The sequence below is a fragment of the Pituophis catenifer genome, unplaced genomic scaffold (assembly GCF_029215685.1).
Source record: "Pituophis catenifer annectens isolate HBS135680 unplaced genomic scaffold, rPitCat1.0.hap2 SCAF_8, whole genome shotgun sequence".
Classification (NCBI taxonomy): Eukaryota; Metazoa; Chordata; class Lepidosauria; order Squamata; family Colubridae; genus Pituophis; species Pituophis catenifer.
The window spans coordinates 46,277,262-46,284,429 of record NW_027256888.1 but is presented as its reverse complement, the minus strand read 5'-3'; positions in this window follow the sequence as shown (position 1 = coordinate 46,284,429).

Sequence of the window (7,168 nt, the reverse complement as noted above, 5' to 3'; positions counted from 1 at the left end):
TGGAACCTCCTGGATTTCTCCAGAGGCGTGGCCATCCCCGGCTGGGAGTGTCGACTCGCAGGAGTGGCGCTGGAACTCAGGCTTACCCGATAAGTATTCCGGTTTACTCAGGCTTGAGATAGCTGTTTCGGGAAAACTTTGGAAGTTAGGTTTTACAGTGTTGGAGTTTTCACAGGCTTCACAATTGAAACGTTTACGCAATTGATCTATGTGCCTTCTCCAAATTTTACCTTGTCCTACGTCCACTGTGTATGATTTCGGACCAGTGATCCCCACAATAATTCCCCCAATCCACAGTGGGCCATTGGCATAATTCCTAGCGAATACTGGGGTTCCGATTTGGAATTGTCTTAATCCTCCCTCTTCCCCTTTATAATTATCTGTGGAGTAGTTGGTATAAGCGATCGAGAGTGCACCTGAGTTTACGGCCCATTAGAAGCTCTGCTGGGCTGCGCCCTGTGGTAGTGCACGGGGTTGCATGTTGTATTGCTAAGAATTGACCAATCCTAGCTTGCCAGTCTCCCACATCGAGTCGGGACAGTGCTTCTTTGGTCGTTCATACGAATCTCTCTGCAAGGCCATTCGAAGCCGGATGAAAAGGCATAGGGCCTAGCTATCTTCAAGACCGCCTGCTGCCACCAACGACCTCCCATCGACCCGTGTGCTCCCACAGAGAGGGCCTCCTCGGGGTGCCATCAGCCAAACAGTGCAGGCTGGTGACCCCCAGGGGGAGGGCCTTCTCTCTGGAAGCACCTACCCTCTGGAACCTTCTTTTTCCAGCAAGCCGGGCTAGCCTAATTTTTTAAGTGTTTTTAATTGATTTGTTTATCGTTTTTAATTAATTTTTTTTTAATTTGATTTATATGCCGCCCTTCTCTGAAGACTCAGGGTGGCTTACAATGTGCTCAGCAATAGCCTTCATCCTTTTGTATATTTATACAAAGTCAGCTTATTGCCCCCACAAACTGGGTCCTCATTTCACCTACCTTAGAAAGGATGGAAGGCTGAGTCAACCTTGAGCCTTGGCGAGATTCGAACCCTGTAGTAATTGCAGTAATTGCAGGCAGCTGGTCTTAATAACCAGCTTAATAACAGGGTGCCTTAAACCCCTGTACTACCAAGGCTCTTGGTAGATAATGGGGCCAAATTTATATATATCTTTTAATTGTATTTTAATATTTGTATTTGATGTTTTTACTTGGCTGTTCACCACCCTGAGTACTCAGGGAGAAGGGCGGTATTCAAATTCAAAATAAAATAAATAAATAAATAAATAAATAAATAAATAAATAGGAGCAGATAATGCGTGTCGTATGCCGAACTTGGCCAGATAACTTTCAAATTGAGTTGCTGTGAATTGGGGCCCATTATCAGAGACCAGGGTGTCTGGCAAACTGTGAGTCATGAAAAGTTTCCCGAGGACTTTAATTACAGCCTCGGAAGTGGTTGAAGGCATCAAAGCTATTTCTAGCCACTTAGAAAAAGCATCTACAATTATGAGAAAATTCTGGCCGTGGAAGGGGCCTGCAAAATTGATATGGATCCTCTCCCATGGTCCCTTTGGCTTTTCCCACTCTCTAACGGGACCTACAGGGGGATCCAGGCAGGACTCCTGGCAGGGCCTGCATTTCCCCACCCACTCAGTGACATCTTGGTCTAGATGTGGCCACCACACATAACTCTGAGCCAAACTTTTCATTCTAACAATACCAGGGTGTCCCTTGGGTAGCAACTCCAGCACCCGATGCCTTAAATGAAAGGGGATAACCATCCTTTCACCCCACAGCAAACAGCCCCCCAACATTGACAATTCATTCTTTTTGTTGAAAAACAATTGAAAATCCCCAGTGTCCACCTTAGTTGGCCAACCCCGCATGACCCAGCCCATTACAGTACGTAAAACAGAGTCTTTGGCAGAAACCCTTGCCAGACAAGAGGGGCCCCAGGGATACAACATCTTGCCAGACAAGAGGGGCCCCAGGGATACAACATCGATCAATAAGACAGGGGCTTCCAGAGTCGGGTTTTCCAACAGATCGGGCAAGGGGCATCGGCTGAGGGCGTCAGCATGGCCCAGAGTCCGGCCCGGTCAGTGGATTAGTCTGTATGAGTAAGCAGCCAGGAAAATGGACCATCTGGTCATCCGGGGGGAGAGAGCGGCCGGGGTCGGTTTGTCGCCAACCAAAAATCCCAACAATGGCTGATGGTCTGTGATAAGTTCAAAAGTCCGGCCAAACAAATATTCGTGAAATTTTTTGACCCCCCGCTACAGCCGCTAAGGCCTCCATGTCCAGCTGACTGTAATTTCGTTCTGCACTAGACAGAGTGTGAGAGTAATACGCAATGGGCACCTCTAACCCATTCGGTAGTCTATGGCTCAACACAGCGCCCACACCAAAAGGGGACGCATCGCAAACAAGTACAAGCGGCAATTCAGAGTTATACTGTATAAGGAAGCTGTCTTCAGACAAAAGTTTCTTTACAGCCTTAAATGTGGCCGCTTCACATTTGCCTCACACCCAGGGAACGTTTTTTCCTAGTAGTCTATGCAATGGTTCCGCAATGGTGGCTTTGTCTTTGAGGAACATGGTATAAAAGTTTAGAAGTCCCAGGAAGGCCTGCAGTTCGGGCTTCGATTTGGGCATGGGTGCATTTTGGATGGCCCTTACTTTGCTCTCTGTGGAGTGAATGCCCATGCCGTCGATTCGGTAGCCCAAAAACTCTACGGAGGGTACCGCAATTTTACATTTGGACTTTTTGAGTTTAAGTCCCGCTTCTCTAAACCTGGTTAGGACTTGCCTAACTCTATCTCCGAGCTGCACCTCATTCTGGCCATTAATGAGGACATCATCAAAATAGGGTACAACCCCCGGGAGTCCTTGTAGAAGGCGCTCCATAGTGCTCTGGAAGAGCCCTGGGGCAATGCTAACCCCAAACTGTAGCCTAGTGTATTTGAACGCACCTCTGTGCGTTACTATAGTTTGTGATTCTGCCGTAGCGTCATCTACCGGCAGCTACTGGTATGCCTGCGCAAGGTCTAACTTGGCAAATATCTTGCCAGGGCCCAGGGAATGAAGTAGATGGTGGACGATCGGAACGGGATAGGCGCTCTGTTGCAACACCTTATTGATAATGCATTTATAATCAGCACAGATTCTGATCGATCCGTCTGACTTTACTGGCGTGACTATTGGGGTTTCCCACTTAGCGTGATCTACGGGAACTAGAACATCTCTGTTTGATTACTTTGTCAAGTTCTGCGTCTATTTTTGGTTTTAGGGCAAATGGTACTCGTCTTGCCTTAACCTAATTTGGGGTACATTAGGGTCTAAATTAAAGGAGATAGGGGTCCCCACGTACTTGCCTAGCGTTTCTTCAAAAACGTCCTGGAATTCGTGTAGGAGCTTTTCTTTAAGAGATGGTCTGCCGATACTGTGGACACCTGTGAAGCCCATGCCGAGGGCTCGAAACCATGCTAGGCCCAGGAGACTTGGTAGCGGCTTGCTGATGATGGGGAAGCTCTTTCTGGAACTTGCTGTAGGTGACCTGGAACGTGCCCATGCCTTCCACAGGAACTCGGTTTCCTTAGTAGTCGAGGAGGCAAACTCGTTGCCGTGACAGCTGGTTCTTCTGGAACTTTGATAGAAGCGATTTAAGCGTAGCCCAGGACATGATTGACAGGGTAGACCCGGTGTCGATTTCCATGTCGCATGGTCTCCCTTCAATTTCTACTCTCGTGTAGACCTTTTCCTCTGCAGACGTGCTGGCTTGGCCGATTCTCATGCTGTAGGTCTCTCGCTTTTGATTCTCGCGCCGTTTTCTCGCGCCGTTTTCTCAAGCTGTCATCTCTGGTTGGCTGTTTTGAACGTGTCGGTTCTGGTTGGTCGTGATAGTCATGTGACTTGTTATTTCGCGGAAATTGAGCTCTACAGACTCTAGCCAGATGGCCTTTCTTTTCACAGCGCCTGCAAATGGCGTCTCTGTATTTGCAGGACTGTCTCTCGTGATTTCCGCCACAACTTGAACAGTTCTCACGGCGGCGACTTTGCTTGCTCTTTTTCTTATCTGTGTGGAAGACGTCCTCGTCTGACTCTTCCTCTGTACTGGTTTGCGCCTCCTCTCTGTGAACCGGGGCTGACTTTGGGCCATCTTTGCGTGGCTGTGGCCATTATAATGCTTCAAAAGCCTTAGTGGACGCTTCGTGTGCTCTGGCTTTGTCGAGTGCGCCGGCTAATGTTAAATCTGGTTTCGCCAGAAGGCGCCTCTGTAATCGAGTGTCTCTCACGCCACAAATCAACTGTTTGAGTAGCACGTCATCTAGATCCCAGTAGTCACAATGTGTTGCGGTTTTTCGAAGGGCAGTCACATATGCGCTGACCGGTTCTCCTTCTCTTTGTACTCGTTGCCGGAGTTCGTAGCGCTGTACAAACTTCGAAGGAACAGGAGCGTAGTGGGCTCTCAGGTTTGCTTGAAGGACATCCCAGGGAACTGTCTGGACTGGGGTTGGCTCACAGAGGGACTCGGCCATCTCGAAAAGGTCTGGCCCGCAGTGGCTCAAAAAGAGGGCTCTTTTTCAGTTTGCAGAGAGCCCTTGCATCTCACTTGCTCCCAGGGAACACTCAAACCTGGTCAGATACCAACCCCACTTCTCTCGGGTCGGGTTGAAGGGTTTTGGCGGAATGTAGGCAGACGTATGTCTCCATGTTCGCTCGTCACCCTGGCTGAAACTCAGAGCTCTTTTTGATTTGCTTCTTGTGGCCTCAATCCCACCTTTGTCACCAATGTTGTAGCGTGGAAATAACGAGAGGCACAAGCAAGCTAGTGACAACAGCTCTTTAATTCACGGTGAGACTTCAGCAAAGAACCACAGGCAACAGCCCTCCTTATATACAGTACCTGAAACACCCGTTAACCAATCACAAGCATTGTTGCATTTGAATTTCCAGCACAAAATAGATACATACGTAACACTTAGGAATTGAATTTTCTCATAAACGTACTCGTAAGATAAACATGATGGGTATCTATAGTCCAATAGTTTGTTTCTGACCATTTTTCAAAAAGAAGGAGAGAGAGAGAAGAAAGAGAGAGAGAGAGAGAGAGAGAGAGAGAAAGAAGAAAGAAAGAAAGAAAGAAAGAAAGAAAGAAAGAAAGAAAGAAAGAAAGAAACACGAATAGTTGAGAATATTCTGTGCAAAGAGTATGAGACAGTAGCTTATTTTTTTGATACTGTACTATAGAGCTGTGATGGTGAACCTATGGCACGCGTGCCTCAGGTGGCACGCAGAGCCATATCGATGGGCACATGAGCTCAGCTCCGGCACGCATGTGCGTGCCGGCCAGCTGATTTTCGGACCTTCTGGGCCAACTGGAAGTAGGAAAACAAGCTGTTTCCTGGCTCTGGAGGGCCTGGGGTGGGTGGGGAAGACCTGGTTTTCACTCTTCCCAGGCTCCAGAGCCTTTCTAGGAGCCTGGGGAGGGTGAAAACGGCCTTCTCCCCCCCGGATGGGACCAGAAGTCGGCAAACGGGCTGTTTCTGGCCTCCAGATGCTCTGGAGCCTGGGGAGAGCAAAAAACGGGCCTACCGGGCCCACCATGCCATCACATACCAAAAGCGGGGGAAGCATGGGGGGTTCACGCATGCATGCATGGGGCGCATAGAATTATGGGTGTTGGCATGTACGTGCGCAATCCCCCGTGCTCCTCGCTTTTGGCATGCAATGGCAAAAAGGTTAGCCATCACTGCTATAGAGTATACACATTTTCAGTTGAGGGAAGGAAATACTAGTGAAGTGAGGTAGAAAGTATAAAACTTCTTATATTTATATATTATATTTTACTTACCATCATTTCAAGTAGCAACCACCTTTGTTTCATGACAGAAAGGAGTAGAAAAAGTTTATAACTGGTAAGACCTTGCTAAATGATATTCCCCTTCCAAATGTTTTAAGATTTTGCTCAAGCTGAAAGTAGTTTTCAGAATCTGAAAATAACCTAACTCAGTTTTATTACTGACCAATGTTTCACGTTTTAGCTGGTTCTAAGACACTTGTGATCTAGATAAATTTATCTATTGATATTATACTAGTCCTAGATGAAGGCTTGGGTAGGAATTGAAACTAGATGAAAGATAAGGAGTAAAAACTATAGTTAATGTTATTTGAAACATTTTCTAATTCATTTCTGACAGCAGTATATGATCAGTCTCTACTGTTTACTTTTATGTTTCAATCTGAGTCTTTATAATGTGACATACAAAGTTTACATTTTGGCGCCAGTGTGTTTATATTGTGTTTGTATTTTTTTCTCACAGTTCCTCCTGATTTTATCTTTCAGAGTTGTATGAGTCTTGAATTGCAGACTAAGAGCAGGTGTAATTAATTTTAGAAAGATCAGGAAGGATTTTGTAAGTTATATTTATATAATGGATAAATGCAAAATGAATGTATTTCCTTAGAGTGCATTTGCCTGGCTGGAGTTTACTATGAACAAAAGAAAGTAAATGAAAATATTCAATTTTAGCTTACATGACTTATATGAAGTATTATAATTTCATTTGGTTTTATTCTAAATCTCCCACTCCAAACAAGCCAATTCATTGCAATATTCTGCAAATAAAACACCTAAATGCAGTAGTATATCACTGATTTGGATAAGATTGGTTAAAATTAGTAAAAGATGGTAAGAGTGACTGCCCAGAGGACTAAGATTTCTAAGATGAAAGCACAATATATTTCTTAAACTTTTGCAATCATAAAAATTGAGAATAAAGCATGCATAATTCCTGACTATAATGTTTAATAATATGGAAGACTACTGTGTCTCCAAAGCTAGGTTCAGAGTTAAATGACTTCATATTCCAAATAAAAAAACAAAAACCAGACAAACATATTCATAAAGGATCAGCCATGAAGGAAACCCACAGTTCACACTGCAGATCTAAATGGAGAACATTTTACATGAAATAGTCTATTTGTCCATCTCATTAGAAGAAAACATTTTTAGAAAGTGCAATTGACAAGAAAAGGTAAAATATTGATCAGTGAAGGCATTTGATATGGAACATATTCTGTGAAGAGATATAAAGAGTAAGTAAGGAGTACAGCTTGGAATTATCTAAGATAAGGGGAAAACACTTCTGAAAAATAGCTAAAAAGTATTCAGTGCC